The following is a 24,229-nucleotide window of genomic DNA, read 5'->3' as shown; positions in this document are numbered from 1 at the left end:
TTCACATCTCAACTCATATGTTTTCTTCCTGAGAGAGACCTTTCCTGACCAATCAACTTAAAGTAATCTTCAAGCTACTCTCCATCACATTGACCTGCTTGGGTTCTATTATTAATTAATTCATTTATTCATTTATTCAACCAATATTTATTGAATACTATGCTACTATTTCTGTAAGTACTGGAGATATAGAAGTGAACCAAGATTTCAATGGGCATGCCAGATAATAAAACTAATTATAGAGAAGGTGTTAAATGCTTTGGCACAAAATGAGGTAGAGAAAGAGGAAAGAGCTGTGATTTTTTAAAGAAGTGAACAGGGAAATGATTAGCAAGGTGACAAGCCTCAAACCTTGTATTTCTTTCTGATATTAGACTAGAATGAAGAACAATGTCTTTATCTTAGAGCTATAATTCCAAGATAAACAAAAGGCACCTGATGTCAGAAACCACATGTTGATCACTAGTCCCTGTTAACTGCATCACTTTCATCTTACAAGTTAAATATTATTGTCCTCTGTTGGTAATCTTTTTTGTTTAAAGTTTTACTTGTAATCAATGAAACATAACCATTTGAAAAGTATAGGAGGAGAAAGTATTTCCAGAAAAAGTTGTTCATTTTATCCAGAATCATTTTTCATCCTACACAAGTGAGATAACATTAAAGGGACAACTATGTTCCCTGTGTTATTAGATTTCTAAAATCAGAACTAAAACATTTGTAAGGATAAAATCTTTGGCTGAGGAAGTCAAATGGTAGAGAGAGGAGAGGATAAGATAGAAGAATGTGTGGAAAGTTGAGAGATGAGGAAGAAAGATTTGCTAATATCTTTTCTTATACTGTACTTTAAATGTATATCATGTTCATCTAACTTAGAATAAGAAGCGAGAAAATGTAAGGTTGATTGATAAACTGAGAATTAAAAATTGAGCCACAATTTTAAAAGAGTTTTCAATAAATGGTATAGAATAATTGGACATCTGTGTGTAAAAATATGAAATAGACATTGCAAAAATAAAAATGGAACACAGACCTATATGTAATATACAATAAGAAGAAAACTTACTAAACTTGGGTTTGGTGATGACTTTTTAGATACAATACCAAAAGCATGATCCATGAAAAAAAAAACTGATAAATTAGACTTCATTAAAACTTTAATATACTTTGCCACTTCTGTCTTTTTACATCTTAAGAAATGATTGAAGCATAATGACATGGGTCCACCATTCTGCTTGTTGCTGTTTGCTTTTATTTTCTTTATCCATTCTTCTTATAGATTTCCTGCCATTTTTATTTATCTAGAGTTTTTGGTAGATTTTTTAGTGATTGCTTTCTTTAGCTTCCATAGTGATTACTGTAGGTATTATAATCATATACATACAGCATTTCACCGTGTATTGGACTCATGATTTTACCAATTTGAATAGCATATTAAAATCTTATCTTTTTTACCTCTCTTTCTCATCTTCTATTTATAGTTATCATATATACTTCTTCTACATACATTTAGAATTTTATCAGCGGCCGGCGCCACGGCTCAATAAGCTAATCCTCCACCTGCAGTGCCGGCACCCCGGGTTCTAGTCCCGGTTGGGCGCAGGATTCTGTCCCGGTCGCTCCTCTTCCTGTCCAGCTCTCTGCTGTGGCCCGGGAGTGCAGTGGAGGATGGCCCAAGTGCTTGGGCCCTGCACCCCATGGGAGACCAGGAGAAGCACCTGGCTCCTGGCTTCAGATCAGCGTGGTGTGCCGGCCACAGCAAGCCGGCCATGGTGGCCATTGGGGGGTGAACCAACGGCCAAAGGAAGACCTTTCTCTCTCTCTCTCTCTCACTGCCCACTCTGCCTGTCAAAAAAAAAAAAAAAAAGAATTATATCAGTGTTATAATTTTTACTTCAGCTATTTTACATGATTTGCTTACACTGTTCTTCTATCCAGATATTCCAAGATTGTTTTTTATTATCTCTGTCATTTTACCTCATTACTTTAGGAGCAGGGTAAAAGGCCAGAATGCCCAAGTTGTGTCCACTAACAACAGAGTAGAGGGCGAGGCTCTTAATTGGTAGTGGAGGAAACCGTGATTGGCACCCTCTTACAGAGCACCTTCACTAGCATCAGTAGAAATGGGATAACAGTCCTGTGAGAGTTTGCCCAGGTACACCAGTTACTATCTAAAACTTCTCTGTCTTGCTAAGCTGCAGCTTTCCTGTCCTGTCACTAAAGATAGTGGGGCTTTACTGGGGCTCCTTCAGCATACATCTACTGATATGGCTAAATTTCTGGGTCTTCAGATCACACTCTGAGATATATACTGGCAAGAGAAAGCCCAGGGAACGCACCACCATTTCACTGCTCATGTTACAAGAGTCCTTGGTGTTCTGACTTAATCTTTCCACCTCATTTTACTTAAAATGGAAGAATTATATCTACTGTAGCATCTTTCTAGAGCAAGAAGTTCAGCATAAATGACTTTGATCCAAAGGAAAAATTAGTAGGAAAGCTACTCTTGCTCTGGAGTTTTGTACTTCCAAGACTGACCTTGTCAGATCCTGTTACTTAAATGAAAGGTACATTTTCCAAACAAGAGATAAGAAAACAGGGTATTAAATGCACCCATGTGTGTATGTGTGTGTGTATTTAAGGGGAGAAGACTGCTCCTAACTAATGTGTTTTGGCAGTACTCAGTTTATTCCACAATTTCAAGATAATTCCATTTAATCAGCATCTTGAAATTCCTTTTTTAAAAATCTGAAGTTTTTATGACAGTTTCATTTTTGTTCTTATTTTAAAATTAATTTGCATTTTATTTGGAAGGCAGAGAGACAAACAGATCTACTCACTGGTTCATTTCCCAGATGCTTGCAACAGCCAGAACTAGGCCAGGTTGAGTCCAGGAGCCCAGAACTCAGTCAGGATCTCCCATATTGGATAGTAGGAACCCAATTACTTTATCTGGGACTTAACCTACTATGCCACAATGCTGGCCCCCATTTATTTATTCATAAAAGAAAAATGGAGAAATACAACTCCCATTCACCAACTCATTCACCAGAGATTCACAACAGCCAAGACTGGGCCAGGAACCAAAGTCTGGGAACTCAATCCAGGTCTCCCACGCGAGTGGCAAGAACCCCGTCACTGGAGCCATCACCACCACCTCCAATCAGGAGCATAGCAATGCATCAAACCCAGGCATTCAGATTTGAGACACATGTGTCATTTGGTGTCAATTTCAAGGACAAATGCCCACCCTCACAATTATTTTGACTTGATAAATGTTAGCAATGGGGCCGGCGCCATGGCTCACTTGGTTAATCCCCTGCCTGAGGCGCCAGCATCCCATATGGACACTGAGTTTTGTCCCAGTAGCTCTTCTTCCAGTCCAGCTCTCTGCTGTGGCCCCAGAGGGCAGTGGAGGATGGCCCAAGTGCTTGGGCCCCTGCACCCACATGGGAGACCAGGAGGAATCACCTGGCTCCTGGCTTCGGATCGGCATAGCTCCAGCTGTAGCAGCCATTTGGGGAGTGAACCAACAGAAGGAAGACCTTTCTCTCTGTCTCTCTCTCTTTAACTGTCTAACTCTATCTGTCAAATAAAAAAAAAGTTAGCAAAGATTATAGGATGATTCTCAGATAATTACCTACAATGAAAAATAAGTACCTTTATAAGTCTATCTCTATCCATTGATATTTATGATTGAACCCTAAATTTGATGAGAAAATATTAGGGTATCATTAACAATAGAAACAATAATTTTAGCAGTTAAAATAGAAAAATGTAATAGGAATATGAAAAACACCTAGGAGAAGATATGTACTATTTCATTAATTGCAGATTTCTCATCAGCCATATTTTTAAGTTGAAACAAAATACCTCTTAACTATAATGCAGATTATTAATACATAAATTATAACTGTTTCTGTTGATTCTTAGTATAAGGGCTACAAGTTTAATACTGTAGTTTACATCATAGATCAGAACTATCACATAAAATCCATTAGTCTCCAGTTGGATGTTGTAGTGCACTGGGTTAAGCACCATTTGGGACAACCTCTCATACCAGAGTACCTGGGATTGAGTCCCACCTCCGCCTCCACTTTCTTTTTTTTTTTTTTTTAAGATTTATTTATTTATTTGAAAGTCAGAGTTACACAGAGAGAAGAGAGGCAGAGAGAGAGAGAGAGAGGTCCTTCATCCGCTGGTTCACTCCCCAATTGGCCGCAACGGCTGGAGCTGCGCAGATCTGAAGCTAGGAGCCAGGAGCCTCCTGTGAGTCTCCCATGTGGGTGCAGAGGCCCAAGGACTTGGGCCATCTTCCACTGCTTTCCCAGGCCATAGCAGAGAGCTGGATCGGAAGAGGAGTAGCTGGGACTAGAATTGGCAACCATATGGGATGCCAGCACTTGGGTTCAGCTATCATTGAATCTGTAGAGAACAAATATTTTTCCTATTACAGTGGTCCCCTAACTTTGTTGATTTTAAAAATCCTAATGGGGCTGACAGGGCTTTTAAAACATTACAGGGAAAATAAGCTAGAAGTTTAATAAGTTGGTAATATATTATAGCTGTTTTTATCTTCAGGTAATGTATTTTCATAATGCTTTTGGTTTTCATTAGCATGGTTCTCAAAGTTCAGCACATATAAAATCCCCAGGAGAAACTAATCGAAACACTTTCCCGGTTCCTAGGACTCATGTTTCAGCTCAGTAGGTCTGCTATGGGACTGTAGAATATACATTTCTGACAACCTAATTTAGGTGGTGGAGGCAATTAAAAGGATCATATTTTGAGAACACTTAGATAATTTTAAGAACAATGAAAATATATAAAGTTTGAAGTGTAAGTATTGTATTTTCTCTGATTTAAAGTATAATAGGTATTTAGGGGCTACTGACCTAAATGACCTATCCCCATCATGTCAACTATAGTGACATTTCAGAATATGATGCAGGGGCCGGCGCCGTGGCTCACGAGGCTAATCCTCCGCCTTGCGGCGCCGGCACACCAGGTTCTAGTCCCGGTTGGGGTGCCGGATTCTGTCCCGGTTGCCCCTCTTCCAGGCCAGCTCTCTGCTGTGGCCAGGGAAGTGCAGTGGAGGATGGCCCAAGTCCTTGGGCCCTGCACCCCATGGGAGACCAGGATAAGTACCTGGCTCCTGGCTTCGGATCAGCACGGTGCGCTAGCCGCAGCGCGCCGGCCGTGGCGGCCATTGGAGGGTGAATCAACGGCAAAGGAAGACCTTTCTCTCTGTCTCTCTCACTATCCACTCTGCCTGTCAAAAAAAAATTAATTAATTAAAAAAAAAGAATATGATGTAGGAAATAATCGTTGCCATCATCACTTTTGTCTTTTTAATAATCTGTTTAATGTAGAGCATTTCCTGTAGTAGGAAGACTGTCATAGAATACTTACTTTTAATTTTGAACCTCTACTGTGTGCAAATGAATCACTGTAGTGCCCCTCTTAACTTGATAAGCTATTTACATTTTTATGCGGTAAATGTAAAAGTTTTAAGTAATTTGATGTGGCATTCTGTTTTTTAAAAATATTTATTTATTTGAAAGGCAGAGTTACAGAGAGGGAGGCACAGAGAGATCTTCCAACCTCTGGTTCAATCCCCAAATGTCCACAATTGCTGGGCCTAGGCCACACCGAAGCCAAGAGCCTAGAACTCCATCCAAGTCTTCCCCATGGGTGCAGGAGTCCAAGTACTTAGGACATCTTCTGCTGCCTTCCCAGGTACATTAGCAGGGAACTAGGTCAGTAGCAATAGCAGAATAGCCAAGACACAAACTAGCATTCATAAGGGATTGCCAGCATCACAGACAGCAGCTTAACCTCATACACCACAACTCCAGCCCAGATGTGGAATTCTGTTTTAAAGATTTATATATATATAATGTTTTATTTTTACAATTTTTATCACTCGAATATATATATATTCGAATATATATAAATATATATTTATCTTGAATATATATTCGAATATATATAAATATATATTTATCTCAAATATATATATATATATATATATATATTCGAGAGGCAGAGTTAGACAGAAAGAAGGAGAGAGAGAGAGAGAGAAAGGTATTCCATCCACTGGTTCACTCCCCAAATGGCTGCAATGGCTGGAGCTAAACCTATCCAAATCCAGGAGCTTTTTCTGGATCTCCCACGTGGGCACAGGGGCCCGAGCACCTGGATTATCCTCCACTGCCTTTCCAGTACATAGCAGAGAATCCAATCAGAAGAGGAGCAGCTGAGACAGGCACCAGCACCCATATGGGATGCCAGAGCTGCAGGCAAAGGCTTAGTTAGCCCACTACGCCATAGTACCAGCTCCTCTGATGTGGTATTCTTACACCTGATAAATTTGGAGACTAATATTTGAGCTTAAATTACTCATCTGGTAACTATTTCAAGTAAACATACAGAAAAGATAATCTAGTTTTATAGTTGTTGACTCAATAATTTTGCCATTTTCTTTATGGCTTGATTCATTGTGACAGAACCAATACTTTGTTTTCTTAAAGTTAAGTCACTAAAAACAGGCTGATTATACTACATATAAAAATGTAATTTCTGAGCCTTTTAAGAAGAAATTATACTACAGAGCTTATCACATTTTGATGCTACCTACCTCTAAATACAAAATCAATGAAGCAGATATACTGAGGGAAAAAAATCAGAGGAAATCACCTTGTCGTGTACTTATTAAAACTGGACCCCATACTTTCATTGGTTTTACCTCCAGGAACTCTACTAGATGCTCATAATGAAGATCCCCAATATCCCCTCATGTTTGGGGGTGAGAGGAGAGAATAACCATTTTGAAATATGCCCAGAGCATTCACCATAAGGAAAGCTACCCTCTCAGAGAAAAGACTGCCTGGGGGAATGGCATTAGCCTTCATGTAGCCCTCCAGCCTGTCTCACCTGAGATGGAGAGTTGGTAAGAAACACTGAGATTTAATCATAATGTTATAGAAACTTCGCCTCCCCAACACCTTACCACCATAACAAGGCTTAGTCTAGTAACAATGGATTACAACTTAACAAACTGACCATGTGTTGACGTCTCTGAGAGCAAGCTCTGTCTAAGGAAGGGTTCTTAATGAAGCCCAACATAGCGGAAGACAAAATCAAAGACATTAAAGGATGTTGAAGATACTGGCTCCTACATCATAGCAAACATTAAACACAGCCCAAATCCTAGCCAGATTAACAAAAAACCTCACACTAAGAACCTTCCTACCTAATCTTTAACATCCTATCTGACTGTCAGTGAAAAATTACAAGACAAAAAGAAGTAGGCTGAACAGACAAAGCAAACATTAGATGTGTCACAGGTTTGGGAATTAACACACAAATTTTTAAACTGTGGCTAATATGATAAATGTGGTCTTTTAAAAAAGAAAAGAAAAAAAGGCATTCATTTTATTTATGAAAGGCAGAGTAACAGGAGAGACAGAGAGAGGTCTTCATCTACTGGTTCACTCCCCAAATGGCCACAATGGCTGGAGCCAGGTCAGGCCAAAGCCAGGAGCCTGGAACTACACCTGGGTCTCCCACATGGATGGCAGCAGCCCAAGTACTTCAGCCATTCTGCTGCTGCTTTCCCAGGTGCATCAGCAGGGAGCTGGATCAGAATCAGGGAAACTGGGATTTGAGCCAGTGCTCTGATGGGAGAGATGCTGGCATCATAGATGGTGTCTTAACCTGCTGTGCCACAACTTCTGCGCCAATAAATATGTTCTAATAGAAGAAAAAGTGAAAATACATACCAAATGAAAATGTTAGCAGAGTGATAAAAATTGTAAAAATCAAAAGGAAACACTAGGCACTGTAACAGAATTGAAGAATGCCAGTTCATCAGTAATCTGGTAATCTGAACATGCCCATGGAAAGAATAAGTGATCTTGATAGTAATTTTCCAAACTAAATGTAAACACAAAATGAGAAAAGGAATTAAAAAAATCCAAGAACCATGAGATAATTTCAAAGAGTGAAATATACTAATGCATATAATTGGAGTATCAGAAGAAGACAGAACAGAGCAAAGGAAATCTTTGAAGTAACCAATGACCAAAAGTTTTCCAAAATTATTTACAGTTTTCCAAAAATATTTACAGACAACAAATCACATGGGCCAGCATTGTGGGAATGCTGGCTTTTCACATATGTGCTGGTTCCTTGTCACAGTTACTCCACTTCTGATCCAGCTCCCTGCTAGGAAAAGCAGCAAATGAAAGCTCAAGTGTCTGGGCCCCTTGCCACCCATGTGGGAGACTGGGATGAAGCTCCTTGCTCCTGGCTCCTGGCTTCAGCCTGGCCTAGCACTGGCTGTTGTGGCCATCTGGGGAGTGAATCAGGGGATGGAAAACCTTTCTCTCTGTCTCTCCCTCTATCTGTCTGTAACTCTACCTCTGAAATAAATAAATCCTAAGGGGCCGGCGCTGTGGTGTAGCAGGTAAAGCTGCCACCTGCAGTGCTAGCATCCCATATGGGCACCGGTTGAACACCCAGCTGCTCCACTTCCAATCCAGCTCTCTGCTATGGCCTGGGAAAGCAGTACAGCATGGCCCAAGTCCTTGGGTCCCTGCACCCGCATGAGAGACCCAGAAGAAGCTCCTGGATCTCAGCTTCAGATCGGCACAGCGTGGGCCATTGAAGCCAGTTGGGGAATGATGAGCTCTCTCTCTCTCTGCCTCTCCTCCTCTCTCTCTCTCTGTAACTCTTTCAAATAAATAAATAAATTTTTGAAAAAAATTCTTAAAAAAAGTATTAGTGAAGGAATAAGTAGATGTAACAGGATCTTTTTTTAAAGATTTTTTTATTATTACTATTTCAAAGGCAGAATTACAGAGAGGCAGAGGCAAAGAGAGAGAGCGGTCTTCCAACTGCTGGTTCACTCCCCAGATGGCCGCAACAGCTAGAGCTGTGCTGATCCAAAACCAAGAGCCAGGAGCTTCCTCCGGGTCTCCCACGCAGGCACAGGGGCCCAAGGACCTTGGCCCTCCTCCACTACTTTCCCAGGCCACAACAGAGAGCTAGATCGGAAGTGGAGCAGACAGGACTCGAACCAGCACCCATATGGCAAACAAACAAGCGGTCTGCACCCTAATGTTTATTGCAGCTCAATTCACAATAGCTAAGGCCTGGAATCAACCCAAATGCCCATCAACAGTAGACTGGATAAAGAAATTATGGGACATGTACTCTATAGAATACTATACAGCAGTAAAAAAAAAATGAAATCCAGCCATTTGCAACAAAATGGAGGAATCTGGAACACATCATGCTGAGTGAAATAAGCCAGTCCCAGAGGGACAAATATCATATGTTCTCCCTGATCGGTGAAAACTAACCAAGCACCAAAAAGGAAACCTGTTGAAGTGAAATGGACACTATGAGAAAGAGTGACTTGATTGGCCCTTGTCCTGACTGTCGATGAACAACTTAATACTTATCCCTTTTAGTATTTTTTGTTCTACTTAATACTATTGGTTGAACTCTGTAATTAACACACAATTATTCTCAGGTGTTTAAATTTTTTGTTTTAGATTCATTTAGAGCTCCAGGTCTTGACTCCCCTACTAAAGCAGACCCTGGGTGGCAGTGATAATGGCTCAAAATAATTGGGTTTCTGACAACCAGGTGGGAGACCTGGTTGGAGTTCCCCACTCTGAACTTGAGTCCTGCCCAGCTGTAGGCAATTTGGGCATTTGGGGAGTGAACTAGTAGATGTGAGTATATTTCTCTGTGTGTGTGTGTGTCTCTCTCTCTGCCTTATTCCTTCCCTCTCTCAAATAAATAAATAATTTCAGAGAAAATGGATATTGTGAAAAAATTGCATAGATTTCACTTTTTTGCACCAAAATAAAGTGTTTGATTCCCATTTTCAATGAACTTTTTAAGTCCCCTTGTATACACTTTAAAATATAAGTTTTCTGAAATAGTAATTACAAAGCAATAGTAAGTATCAGATTAGTGTTAGCAATAATAAAAGTTCATCAGAAACCGGTAGACTAGATTGATCAGGTAAACTTCATGGAAGTCTTCATTTGATAAGGCCAGAGTGAGCAAGAAGAAATGTAGATGCAGCAGTAACAAAGTCAAAATTATGGGAAATGTAAATTTATTAGGAGGACACACCAAAAAGTAGTTTGACAGTCAACAAATATAAGTCTTATTCTGGTTTTTAACTCTTCACGGGTAATTGGCCCGTGTCTGAAATCTGAGTTTGAGACTACATTAAAAGATTAAAACCTCTGGGAAACTCAGCCCTAGTGTACCACAACATTCATGATGTTCACCTCCAGGAGCCACACCAACTTTACAGGATATAAATCTGAAAAATAATCCCCTGACCTTCCATGTGTATGTGTAGCAGGAGAGAGCTAATTTTTTTTTTAATACTCTGAGAATCACTGTTCTCCTTAACATCTTCCATCAAAAGGAACTAATTTGCCAAAGCCTAACCAAATCGGGTATTTATCAGGATCTAATTGACCTGAGAGAATTGAAATACCAAACTTCAGCTCCCTCTAGCTTTTACACCTAACCAAAGTCTGGGGGCCAGCGTTGTGGCATAGCAGGTAAAGCCACCACCTGTGAAGTCAGCATCCCATATGGAAACCAGTTTGAGTCCCAGCTGCTCCACGTCCAATTCATCTCCCTGCTAATGTGCCTGGGAAAGCAGCAGAAGATGACTCAAATCCTTGAGCCCCTGTACCCATGTTGGAGACATAAATGAAGTGGCTGACTTCGGCCTGGCCTAGCCCTAGCCGTTATGGCCATTTGGGGAGTGAATGAGCAGATCGTAGATATCTCCCTCTCTCTTTCTCTCTCTCTCTCTCTTTCTTTCTAACTCTGCCTTTCAAATAAGTAAATAAATATTTTTTTAAGAAGTATACGGGCCGGCGCTATGGCACAGTGGGTTAAAGCCCTGGCCTGAAGCACCGGCATCCCATGTGGGAACTGGTTCTAGTCCTGGCTGCTCCTCTTTTAATCCAGCTCTCTGCTATGGCCTGGGAAAGCAGTGGAAGATGGCCCAAGTGCTTGGGCCCCTGCACCCACGTGGGAGACTTGGAAGAATCTCCTGGCTCCTGGCTTTGGATCAGTATAGCTCTGGCCATTGAGGCCCTCTGGGGAGTGAACCTGCAGATGGAAGACCTCTCTCTCTGTCTCTACCTCTCTCTGTAACTCTATCTTTCAAATAAATAAAATAAATCTTAAAAAAATAAAGTATAAGTCTGAGGATTTCAAATAGATACTTTTAAGATGCTAAAGGTTCTAATGGAAAAGGGAAATGGTAGAAATTAGAAATGTTGTAATAGAAATAAAGTAACATGGACATAGCCAAGAGAATTACTGACCTTGAAGATATATCAGCTGAATCTTCCCAAGCTGAAAAGCGGGGTAAAAAATAAAAATACAATTTTACTTTCTTTTTTAATTTTTTTTTTTAATTTTTTGACAGGAAGAGTGGACAGTGAGAGAGAGAGACAGAGAGAAAGGTCTTCCTTTTGCCATTGGTTCACCCTCCAATGGCCACCGCTGCCGGCGCGCTGTGGCGGGTGCATCGCGCTGATCCGAAGCCAGGAGCCAGGTGCTTTTCCTGGTCTCCCATGCGGGTGCAGGGCCCAAAGACTTGGGCCATCCTCCACTGCACTCCCGGGCCATAGCAGAGAGCTGGCCTGGAAGAGGGGCAACCGGGACAGAATCCGGCGCCCTGACCAGGACTAGAACCCGGTGTGCCGGTGCTGCAAGGCGGAGGATTAGCCTATTGAGCCACGGTGCCAGCCAACAATTTTACTTTCATGAGAATTCAGATTAAAAAGTGCTACACTAACAGCCACCAGTGATTCATGCCTCCCCAGTATCCATACCAGCATTCTTCTCCCACACTGACTTTGCTTTTGGCAATGGGGCATCAGCAAACATGACACAAGTGGTGCCTTGGTAAACCCTTGAGACAGCATGTGAAGAATACTGTTCCAGCCGCATTAAATCTGAAAGACCATAAAGAGGCCTATGCAGTCATCTCTACCCAGCTGACCCACCAGCTGAGTACAGCCACATGAGTGAACCCCAAAAGAAACTGTCCAGCTAATCCACCATTTCAGAAGTATTAAAACCATTACCGTTATGTAAACCACTAAATTTCATTTATTTGGCTCCTGGTTTGTTTAGTTTTTACACAAAAATAATTGCAGAAAAGGAATGAATTCTGCTGTACTTGAAAACCAAGTAAGAATTTACAGATGGAAATGTCAACATTAATAAAAAGGTGCTTGGGGGCAATACAGACTTGAGTGGCTAGGGAAAGGAAAGAAATTTAGAAAAGCAGAAGGCAAGAACAGTTTAAAAAGAATATGCTTACTTGCAGTCACTACTTTAATCATGTCCTCTAGAAAGGAAGTCCATGTGAAAGAAATGACAAAGCAAAAATTATTGATATTTTTTGGGTTTTGTACATTGTTAGCTAGTAATTGCCTCCAGGTCTCTCCAATAACGTGTAACAGCTACTTATTCTAGAAAACATTTGTTTTAAGATTTTAAAACAGAGGCTAGTGTTGTAGCCCAACAGGGTAAGATCCCACTTGAAACATCAGTATCCCACAATCAGAGTGGGTTCAGTTCCTAGCTGCTTGGATTACAATCCAGCTTCCTGCTAATGCCCCTGGAAAGGCAGTGGAAGATGGCCCTGGTACTTGGTTGGGCCCTTGCCATGCATCTGTGAGACCAGAATGGAGTTTTCTTGGCTCTTGGCTTTACCTAGCTTAGACCTGGCTGTTGCAGTCATTTGGGGAGTAAACCAGCAGATGGAAAATCTTTCTCTCTCTGTTTCTCCCTCTCTCTCTCTCTCTCTGTCACCTTGTCTTTTAAATTTCACATGTCTCAGTAAAAATAACCTATCTCGCAGTCTGGGACTAAAAAAATCTCTCACCTTTGGTTTGTAAAGTAGTTATGCATCTTTTATTCCTGTCTCAAAACAAAACTCAGTACTTTTCCTGCCTTATCCTTTTTTGTTGCCACTTAAAAATATCCCTTAGAACAAAAAGACCATTGTTTTGCCCCTCCAAGAGGTGTAGATCTCATGTATGGAACATAAAGTCCACTGAGGCATGAGCCACACTTTCTAGTTTAGCTCATTTATACAACATTGTCCAGTTTAAAAATAGCTGTATGACAGCTGAAACATAACTGCACATAACCTCAGAAAAGTTTACCTCCCTAATGCAACTCAGAAGGAACACTGACCATTAAGCTGGAACTCCACAGGCAGTAACACCTAATGCAGTTTGGTTTTATGAGAGATGTGGATTTTATTGTTTCCCTTTGCATTATTTTTAACATGCATTAGTAAAGGCTTTTTGCCATTCCCTCATCAGAGTCTTATGTGCATTAAGCTATAGAAAAGCAGTTATCAAATTCAAATTACTCAGTTCCTCAAAAAATTAAAGTGAGCATATAACATATGACCCATAAATTTCACTCCCAGATATATTCTCAAAAGAACTGAAAATACACGACTCATAGCATCAGTATTCATAATAGCCAAAAAGTGGCTATTATGCACATAACAGCCGAAAAGTGACTGTTATCCAGTGATAAAAGTGAAACATGCTACATCATCAGTGTACCTTATAAAAGATTAAGTAAAAGATGATACAAAAGGCCACATATTAAAGGGTTACATTTATATGAAGGATCCAGAATAGGCAAATCATAGATACAAGATTAGTAGTTACTAGGAGCTAGAAAGAAAATAGGGAATAACTGCTAAGAGGTATGGGTTTCTGTTGGTGATGAAAATAGACTGGCATTAGTGGTAATGGTTGCATAACCTTGTGAATGTACTAAATATACTAGTGTTCTGGCACAGCAGGGCTAGCATCCCATCTCAGAGTGCCAGTTCAAGTCTTGGCTACTCCATTTCTGATACAGATTCCTGCTAAGGCACCTGGGAAAGCAGCAGAAGATGGCCCAACTATTTGGGCCCGAGCCACTCACATGAATCTGAGACCAGGATGAAGTTCTGATTCCTGGCCTCAGCCAGGCCCAGCCTGAGCTGTTGGGACCATTTAGGAGATGAACCAGTTAATAGAAGATCTCTCTGTCTCTGTCTCTCTCATGTTCTGCCTTTGAAATAAATATATAAAATAAATTTTTTAAAATAGTCAAAAGTGGGAATCAAATTTCATCAACTGATGAGCAGTAGATAAACCAAATGTAGTGTTTCCATTAACAGACTGTTATCCAATGATAAAAGTGAAACATGCTTTATCATCAGTGTACCTTATAAAAGATTAAGTAAAAGAAGATACAAAAGGCCACATATTAAATGGTTACATTTATATGAAGGATCCAGAATAGGCAAATCCATAGATACAAAACTAGTAGTTACTAGAGGCTAGAAAGAGTAATAGGGAATAACTGCTAAGAGGTATGGGTTTCTATTGGTGATGAAAATAGACTGGCATTAGTGGTAACAGTTGCATAACTTTGTGAATGCACTAAAATCCACTGAATTTAATGCTTTAAACTGTTGAGTTTTGTGATAGGGGAGTTATAAATCAATTTAATAACAATAGATAAAAGAGACATATAAAAAACCTTCACATTCTAAATTTACAATTGGGAAGCAGGTTAACAAATATAGCTTCAACCAGGATTCTGCACTTCTTAGTTTATTAAAAAAAGGAAGTTTGAAAAAAATTATAAAAACATCCATAATAATTAACAATTTACACTATTTTTCAGGAACTAAGCTGTTGAAATTCAACTAAGAAAGCCAGAAGATATGAGGAATGATATAAAATGATCAAGATAACTAATATTTTTATCATGCTTTATATCTTACAATGCATTTTATATAGACTAAAAGATAACTATTATAATTATGATACAGTAGGTTGTAGCTATTCTAACTTTAGATGAAACACTGAATTATGTTTTCCAATGTTATATCTTTAAGCATCTCCTGGGCAAGGATTGTCCTTTTTCATCTCTGTGTAAAAAGCACACAACATTCACTCAGCAAACTTTTAGGTGAATACACAAATAAAGGCTTAGGAGGACAGGAAGGTAAGGAACTTACTAAAGCAGTGTTATAATACGTATCTTTGGCATTCAAATACAATGTGTCTTCCATAATACAGCAATCACCAGTCTCCTGTGTTCCCTGCATATTTATTCAAGTCCCAGTATTTAAGCTGATAGCATGTTGTTATTCAAAGCCCAAAAGGACATCTTCAACAATAATCACTGACATGTCATAGTATAAGATCTCAAGGAATACTGAAGTTAAACCATTGAACAAATTATGCTTGTTATTTACTGCCAGACCTTCAATTTACTACATCAGGTATCTACAGAGTACATATATTGTGCAAGCCAATAGGCTATGCCATAGAAACAGAGTACAAAGATAAAGTAACTAGACTGGAGGCACCTCAGCACAGTCTAGTAGGAGGTTCTGCTGCATATTTCACACATTTAATCACTTTATCTTTGCATGCTGTCTAGAAGCTGAGTTCAGAAATAATTAAAAATACTCCTCATGAGTAACAAAGTGAATTGATTCCATTATTCTCCAGTATAAGGTACATATCAGCTCCTAGGAAAACAGGTCAACCATTGTTTTTAAAAAGTTTTCCATAAATAGATACCATTTTAAAATCTGGCATTTGGGGGCCTGCATTGTGGCATAATATGCTAAGCCTCCACCTTTTGTTTTGACATCTCAGCTGCTCCTCTTCTGATCCAGATCCCTGCTTATGGCATAGGAAAGCAGTGGAAGATGGCCCAAGTGCTTGGGCCCCTGCTTGCATGTAGGAGACCCATGGCTTCAAATCAGCTCAGCTCAGGCCATTGTAGCCTTTTTGGGAGTGAACCAATAGATGGAAGACATCTCTGTCTCTCCCTCTCTCTGTCTGTAACTCTACCTCTCAAAGAAATAAATAAAATCTTTTTTAAAAAAAAAGTCTGGCATTTTAACATAAAGCCACACAAATTCCCCATCTGCTTGTACTGTTCACTTAAGATATTTCAGGATCTTCTTTGCAGGCCACATTTTCAAACACCTGAGTACCAGCAAATACTTTTTTTCAAAGATTTATTTATTTACTTATTAATTTGAAAGAGTGGCAGAGAAACATAAAGAATCTTCCATCCACTGGCTCACTCCCAAAATATCTGTTAACAGCGAGGGCTGGAGAGGGCTGGACCAAGTCAAAACCAGGAGCCCAGAACTCCATCTGGGTCTCCCACATGGGTGGCAGGGACCCAAGTACTTGAACCATCATCCTCTGCCTTCCCGAGTGCATTAACAGGAAGCTGAAATGAACATCTTAAGATCTGATTATTGTTTTTAGCCTTTGTCTATACTCCTGTGGAACAACGGTCTTTCTACTTTCACTTTTGAACATTATGGTTAAGTGGTGCAATAAGCCTGTGATTATGAAGTAAATGGAAAGTTATGTTATTACAAAAATTAAAGGGGAAAAAAAAGGAAGGAAGGTGAAAAGATTGAAGGAGGGAGAAAGGAGAAAGTATGGTTATCTTCTTAGAATTGTATCTATGAAATACATGAAATCTGATCTCTTTATATTAACAAAAAATTTAAAGAAAGACTAGAAAAGAAGCCAAGTAGCCAGGACTTGAACTGGCAGTCCAATATGGGATGCAGGTTTCACAACATCTGACCGTGCCACATTCTTTTTTTTTTTTTTTTTTTTTTTTTAAGAGAGTTACAGACAGAGGGAGAGACAGAGAGAGAGAGAGGTCTTCCATCCTCTGGTTCACTCCCCAAATGGCTGCAATACCCAGAGCTGGGCCTATCAGGAGCCAGGAGCCAGGAGCTTCTTCCAGGTCTCTCATGCAGGTACAGGGGCCCAAGTACTTGGGCCATTTCCCAGGCCATAAGCAGAGAGCTGGATCAGAAGAGGAGAAGGCAGACAAAAACCGGCGCCCATATAGCACCTCAGGTGGAGATATAGCCTATTACCCTACAGTGCCAGCCCCATGCCACATTCTTTTAAATCCATTTTCTCGTCAAGGATTATGCCTTTCTATGAAGACAGAATATATTTTGTTCTTAAGCTGTTCTGTAAGTAGGATGGCACTTACATAGTAACAGTAACTTAATACAGGTCTTAGATTTCTAATTTTTTATCAGATTAACGTGCTCCTCCAGTCAACAAAGTGCCTGATAGATTTCAAGTGTTTGATATCTATAGGAGAAACAAACTAAACAAAAATTTAGTGAGCAATTTGTGAGAAGCCATTACATTGGGAACTAGATATTCCAAAAGTCTAAATAAAGGGGTGTGACTTAGTCATATAAACCCATGGAAGATTTTACCATCAAAGAGAGACCATTCATTCTTTTATCTTTATGAGTAATCATCCATTTAACTAAAATGAATAGGTTTTTTTGTTTTGTTTTGTTTTGTTTTTGAGAGGGAGGGAGGGAAGGAGCAAGAGTTCCCATCCCCTGGTTCACAACCCAAATGCCCCCAATAGCTGGGGCTACACCCAGCATGGAGCCAGGAGCCGGAGACACAATCCATGACTCCCACATGTGTGAAAGGGACCCAATTACTTGAGCCATTACTGTTGCCTCTAGAGACCTGTAGTTAGTAGCTGGAGAGAGGAATCAAATCCAGGCACTCCACAGGAGAATTTGGGCTCCTAACAACTATGCCAAAAGCCTTCCCACAAATCAGAGAATGTTAAGTCAGAAAACTAAGAGAACAAGACACTGTGTGATTTAGCAGATGTTTTAAATGTCAGGTGATGAAGCCTAGGAAATACAAATTTTAAGAATTAAATGCTAATATTTCTATTCTTCTCAGTACAAATCAGCCTTTTCCTAGCTTCCAAATCTACTTTGTCCTCTTTTTTTCTTCCCTTTCTGAATTCTAGGGTCACCTTATAATATGATATTGTATAGTAAGTTTAACCTGTTGACAACAAAATAGCCTGTTAGCGTTACTCTGTTTTGTATATAGGAATTAACTATCTTTCTGAATAGCTGAACAACACATGAGCAAATGGATTTCATTGTCAAAAATCATCACTGTTGTGATTTTATCATTTGCCTTCTTTGGCCACTCTAATTTTGTTATTTAAAAAGTGGTCAATAGTACGTTACCAGAAATCATCACAGTATAACAACTGTGATCTTCTCTGTTATTCAGGATATTCATGGCATTGAGGTATCAGATCACTTATTTTTATAAAAAGTCACTAAAATAGCCTTGGTTTTTTAAATTGATTTCATCAAATTAAAAATATGTGTTGGTATGTCTGATGCTTCTAACATCCAGATTTTTTTGTATAAGTTTATGCATTAGATGTTTGAAACTTGGAACATTTTTTAAATCATTTTAAAATATCAGGGAAAAATTATGTTATCAGAGTAGACTATAAATACCAATTTAATTGTTCAACTCTATTCTGGCTAGACTATCTAATTTGATAGGTATTTATAATCTAGCACTCTGGCCTCAGAATCAGCCCTGAAGGCACTCGGATCTGGCTGAAAAGCCCATGAGAGTATTTCAGGCATGGAAAGCCAAGACACTCTGGCAAAAAGATCTCTGTGAGTGAGATCCCAGTGGAAAGAACAGGTCTTCAAAGAGGGAGGTGCCTTTCTCTGAAGGGAGGAGAGAACCTCCACTTTGACTATGACCGTGTCTAAACAAGATAAGAGTCGGAGAACTCGGGGGGCTTCCATAGCCTTGGAAACTCATAACTGGTGCATAGGGAGATTACTGATGCCATAAACAGGAGTGTCAATTTGTGAAGTCAACGGCAGGAGTCACTGTGCACTTACTCCTCATGTAGGATCTCTGTCCTTAACGTGCTGTACACTGAGGCTTAATGCTATAATGAGTACTCAAACAGTATATTTCACTTTGTGTTTCTATGGGGGTGCAAACAATTGAAATCTTTGCTTAATGTACACTAAACTGATCTTCTGTAAAAAAAAAAAAAAAAATTATCAATTCCCAACTTGACTCTCACTGGGATTAAACATGACAATAGGTCTGATCTGATTTCATCATCATTTAAAAAAAATCATCTATTATTTTTCACTTTATGTTTCTGTGTGGGAGCAAACTGTTGAAATACTTACTTAAGGTATGCTAGGCTGATCTTCTGTATATTAAGATAATCGAAAATGAATCTTGACGTCAATGGAGGGGGAGAGGGAGTGGGAAGGGGGGGGTTGTGGGTGGGAGGGACGGTATGGGGGGGGAAGCCATTGTAACACATGAGTCGTACTTTGGAAATTTATATTCATTAAATAAAAGATAAAAAAAATAAAAAAATAAAAAAAATAAAAAAAAAATTTGATAGGTATTTATAATGAATCTCATCAAATTAAATAATACAAATTATTACCTTTAACTGGCAATTAAGAACAAGGGATTATGATCATTGGTATAGCTAGAAAGATTTTAATAGCTATATCAGAAACTTACCCTGTTAGCAATTAAAATAGACTAGAAGCAAAGGAAAGAAAGTGACTTTTTTTATGTTTTATTTGGTCATTTATCAAAAAATCCTTGAAGCTTAACAGAACCCAAACTACTCTTGATAAGATTAGTATGAAAAAAATATATCAGATATATCAGCTGGCACTGCAGCTCACAAGGCTAATCCTCTGCCTGCGGCGCAGGCACCCCGGGTTCTAGTCCCAGCTGGGGCGCCGGATTCTGTCCTGGTTGCTCCTCTTCCAGTCCAGTTCTCTGCTGTGGCCCGGGAAGGCAGTGGAGGATGGCCCAAGTGCTTGGGCCCTGCACCCGCATGGGCGACCAGGAGGAAGCATCTGGCTCCTGGCTTCGGATCGGCGCAGCGCGCCAGCCCTAGTGGCCATTTTGGGGGTGAACCAACAGAAAAGGAAGACCTTTCTCTCTGTCTCTCTCTCTGTCTAACTCTGCCTGTCCAAAAAAAAAACACACACACAACAAATATATCAATACCTGGAACACAGTGTATCTCTCCATCTCTCCATTTCTTCATCATGCCAGGAGGAAGGATACATTATCAGTCACCTAATGAGCAAAGAACACATTGATTATGGGAACATCTATCACTTACTTCGAATCTAGATGGATTGCACCAGATTCGCAAAAGCACAGTTCTCTTAGACAGCTAGGAAATAAGAAATAGTTCATTAACCAAAGAGTACCTGCTAATTAATAAGAAGATACCCTATTGGCCAAATCATTTGTATGCTGGAGTCCCTATGTAATGAAATACATTTAATATTGTAGTTATCTGAATATATTATTATCGTATAAAGTTGTTTTTGTTAACCCTGCTATGTACATTATTATCCAACTTGACATTATCAGTATTATAAATTCTCTTCACAGGGAAATATTGAATTCTACCTCATGGTGTCATACTGCTTTCTTTTAGGAAAATATAATTTAAAATCACATGGTATGGAACAAAATTGTGATGATGTTTCTCTTAGCATACACCTACAAATGGTGAGAATGATGACATTTTCAGTCTGCCAGGTATAATCCTTTTAACTCTCTGGAATGAGCCAGAGAAGCCGAGCTTATTCTAGTCTCAGTCAAAGGCTAGTCTGTAGCCAGATCATTGTCTTTTGCATAATCTTATCCTACAGAGGTGCAATCAGATTAAACTCTTCCTCAGCAAAGAACATTGAAAATTAACAAGATTAACCAGGTTCAAATGCCAGAACTGCTTAAAATGCCCAGGCTTTGTGTATAGAGTGGGAGCATGACAAAGCCCAAGACATAACTCAGTGAACTCAAACACCACAACAATGAGGTATGGCTTTATGGCCTAGATTTTTTTTAAAGAATTATTTATTTATTTGAAAGTCAGAGTCACACAGAGAGAGAGGTCTTCTATCCACTGGTTCACTCCCCAATTGGCCACAATGGCCGGAGCTGCACTGATCTGAAGCCAGGAGCTAGGTGCCAAGAGCCAGGAGCTTCCTCCTGGTCTTGCATGTAGGTACAGGGGCCCAAGGACTTGGGCCATCTTCCACTGCTTCCCAGGCAATAGCAGAGAGCTGGATCAGAAGTGGAGCAACTGGGACTCAAACCGGCACCCATATGGGATGCCGGCACAGCAGACAGCAGCTTTACTCATTACACCACAGCACCGGCCCCTATAGCCTAGATTTACAATACTCAGCAAATGTTAACTGAAGTTCATGCTTGTGTTTAAAATGTTTCAGATTCCCAGATTTGCAAATAGTAAAAGGAACAACTGGCATTGGGAAGGGGTATTTTATGGCATTCGAAGTCCTTTTTATAGAGCAATAAGACAAATATCACACTTCTTTTCACCTGAAGACAAGGTTTCAGGTGATGAGAAAGGGCAGGGGATTTGGAATTAGGCTGCTGAAATTACGTCCCAGCTTCTACCACTCAGTACTTACGTGGTTTTGGTGAAATTGTTTAACTTCTAAACTTCCTGATGATAAAGAGATAGTAACAGTACCTATTCTCATACAACTGTTGTTATGAATAATTGAAATAATACATAAGCCCATCATAAGCCTTCAGTACCTGTTAAGCCTTTTATTATTGCTTACAAAATGTATTTTGTTTAATTTTTTAATATGGAATCTTTTTTTTAAATTTTTTTTATTTGACAGGTAGAGTTATAGACAGAGAGAGAGAGACAGAGAGAAAGGTCTTCCTTCCATTGCTTCACTCCCCAAATGGCCGCTACTGCCAGCACTGCACCGATCCGAAGCCAGGAGCCAGGCGCTTCTTCCTGGTCTCCCTTGCTGGTGCAGGGGCCCAAGCACTTGGGCCACAGCAGAGAACTGGACTGAAGAGGGGCAGCCAGGACTAGAACCTGGTGCCCATATGGGATGTCGGCACCGCAGGCAGAGGATTAACCAAGTGAGCCACGGTGCTGGCCCCTCTTTTTTTTTTTTAATTTTTTTCACATACAATAATTTATGGGGTAAGGTGTGGCATACTGTGTACCATGTATAATCAGATCAGAGTAATTGGAATGTCTGTCACTTCAGACATATAATTGCTTTTGTATCAGGAACATTCAAACCCTACTATTTTGAAATATTCAATTAATTGTTTTACAATAGTTATCTTATCCTGCTATAGAACATTAGCAGAGGCCAGCACCGCGGCTCAGTAGGCTAATCCTCCGCCTTGCGGTGCCGGCACACCGGGTTCTGGTGCCAGTCGGAGCACCGGATTCTGTCCCGGTTGCCCCTCTTCCAGGCCAGCTCTCTGCTGTGGCCAGGGAGTGCAGTGGAGGATGGCCCAAGTGCTTGGGCCCCGCACCCCATGGGAGACCAGCATAAGCACCTGGCTCCTGCCTTTGGATCAGCGCGGTGCGCTGGCCGCGGCGGCCATTGGAGGGTGAACCAACGGCAAAGGAAGACCTTTCTCTCTGTCTCTCTCTCTCACTGTCCACTCTGCCTGTCAAAAGAAAAAAGAAAAAAAAAAAAACATTAGCAGTTACTCCTCCTCTCAGCTGCACCCTGGTAGCCATTAACTCCCCCTCTAGTCCCTAGGTCCTGGTAACCACTCTTCTATTCTCTGCTTCTTTTAACTTCCATGTGTGAGTGAGAAAATGCAGTATTTCTCTTTATACACCAGACTTATTTTACTTAACATAATGTCCTCCATTTCTATCCATGCCGCTGCAAATAACAGAATGTTTTATTCTTTCTCAGAGCTAAATAATATTCTTTTGTGTATGCAAAATTTTCTTTTGTTAAAAGATTTTTATTTATTTATTTATTTACTTGAAAGTCAGAGTTACAGAGAAGGAGAGGCCGGGGGGGGGGGGGGGTCTTCCATCCACTGGTTCACTCTCCAATTGGCCGCAACGGCCGGAGCTGTGCTGATCCGAAGCCAGGAGCCTCCTTCAGGTCTCCCACGTGTGCTCAGGGGCCCAAGGACTTGGGCCATCTTCTACTGCTTTCCCAGTCCATAGCAGAGAGCTGGATTAGAAGCGAAGCAGCCAGAATTCGAACTGGCACCCATATGGGATGCTAGGACTGCAGGCAGTGGCTTTACCCGCTACAGCACAACACCAACCCCTGCAAATCTTCTTATTCATTCATCTGCCAGTGGATACCTAGGTTGATTTCATATGTTGGCAGTTATAAATAGGGCCACAATAAAACTCAAGTGCAGATTTATCCTGAACATAGAGATTTCAATTCCTCTGGATATATACCCAGTAGTGGGACTATTGAATCATATGGTAGTTTTATTTCTGGTTATTTATGGAATCTCTATACTGTTTTCTACAATGGCTGTACCAATTTACATTCTCCTTAATAATGTATGAGACTTACCCATTCCCCAAACCCTGAACAAGATTTGTTGTCTTTTTGATATTAACCATTCTAACTGTGGTAAGATGATACCTCATGATTTTGGTTGTCACTCCTTACCATTAGAAATATTGAACCTTTTTTTCATATATTTGTTGGCCATTTGTGTATCCTTTTTTGAAAAATGTTCAGGTCATTTGCCCATTTTCAAATTTTTTTTTTTTTTTGCTGCTGAGTTAAATATTAGAGTTCCTCAATTCTTTTTTATTTTTTTATTTTATTTTTTTGACAAGCAGAGTTAGACAGTGAGAGAGAGAGAGAGAGACAGACAGAGAAAAAGGTCTTCCTTTTCTGTTGGTTCACCCCCAAAATGGCCACTAGGGCTGGCGCGCTGCGCCGATCCGAAGCCAGGAGCCAGATGCTTCCTCCTGGTCGCCCCTGCGGGTGCAGGGCCAAGCACTTGAGCCATCCTCCACTGCCTTCCTGGGCCACAGCAAAGAGCTGGACTGGAAGAGGAGCAACCGGGACAGAATTCAGCGCCCCAACTGGGACTAGAACCCGGGGTGCCTGCGCCGCAGGCAGAGGATTAGCCTAGTGAGCCACAGCGCCAGCCTAGAGTCCCTCATATTCTAAAAATTAACCCCAAGCAAAGTGAACTCTTTACAAAACTAAGGGGACTTCAAAAAATTTAGGGGAAATAAGTATTTAAAAGAGCCTGTGGTATTTCCTCCCATTCTGTGGGTTTTCTCTTCACCTTGTTGATTGTCTCCTTTGCTGTACAGAAGCATCTTTGTTTGTTGTCATCTCATTCATCAATTATTGGTTTTCTGCCTGTACAATTGGGTCAAATTGAGAAATTCTTGGCTTAGGTCAACATCCTGAAACATTCCCCTGTGGTTT

At 40.3% G+C, this 24,229-nt stretch overlaps 2 protein-coding genes and 1 long non-coding RNA gene across 4 annotated transcripts in view; 2 read left to right on the top strand and 1 right to left on the bottom strand.

Annotated features, from left to right (window-relative positions):
- Positions 1-24,229, top strand: part of ITFG1 (integrin alpha FG-GAP repeat containing 1) — a 242,720-nt gene that overhangs the window by 193,251 nt on the left and 25,240 nt on the right. The gene's annotated exons all lie outside the window — the stretch shown is intronic.
- LOC149120942 (uncharacterized) lies at positions 16,308-21,417 on the top strand. Its single transcript, XR_016224838.1, has 2 exons — positions 16,308-18,493; positions 19,375-21,417. It is a non-coding gene; the product is annotated as an uncharacterized LOC149120942 (long non-coding RNA).
- Positions 19,996-24,229, bottom strand: part of LOC108175508 (uncharacterized) — a 45,508-nt gene continuing 41,274 nt past the window's right edge. For both annotated transcript variants that reach the window (XR_016224834.1, XM_089319348.1), the window contains one exon: positions 19,996-20,072. The gene's annotated coding sequence lies outside the window, so the exon portion shown is untranslated. The remainder of the gene's footprint in view (positions 20,073-24,229) is intronic.

The sequence above is a fragment of the Oryctolagus cuniculus genome, chromosome 18 (genome assembly GCF_051225735.1).
Source record: "Oryctolagus cuniculus isolate XC-2025 breed Fujian yellow rabbit chromosome 18, ASM5122573v1, whole genome shotgun sequence".
NCBI classification, from domain to species: Eukaryota; Metazoa; Chordata; class Mammalia; order Lagomorpha; family Leporidae; genus Oryctolagus; species Oryctolagus cuniculus.
Note: the sequence above shows the minus strand (reverse complement) of the source record. Positions and strands in the feature narration are given on the sequence as shown.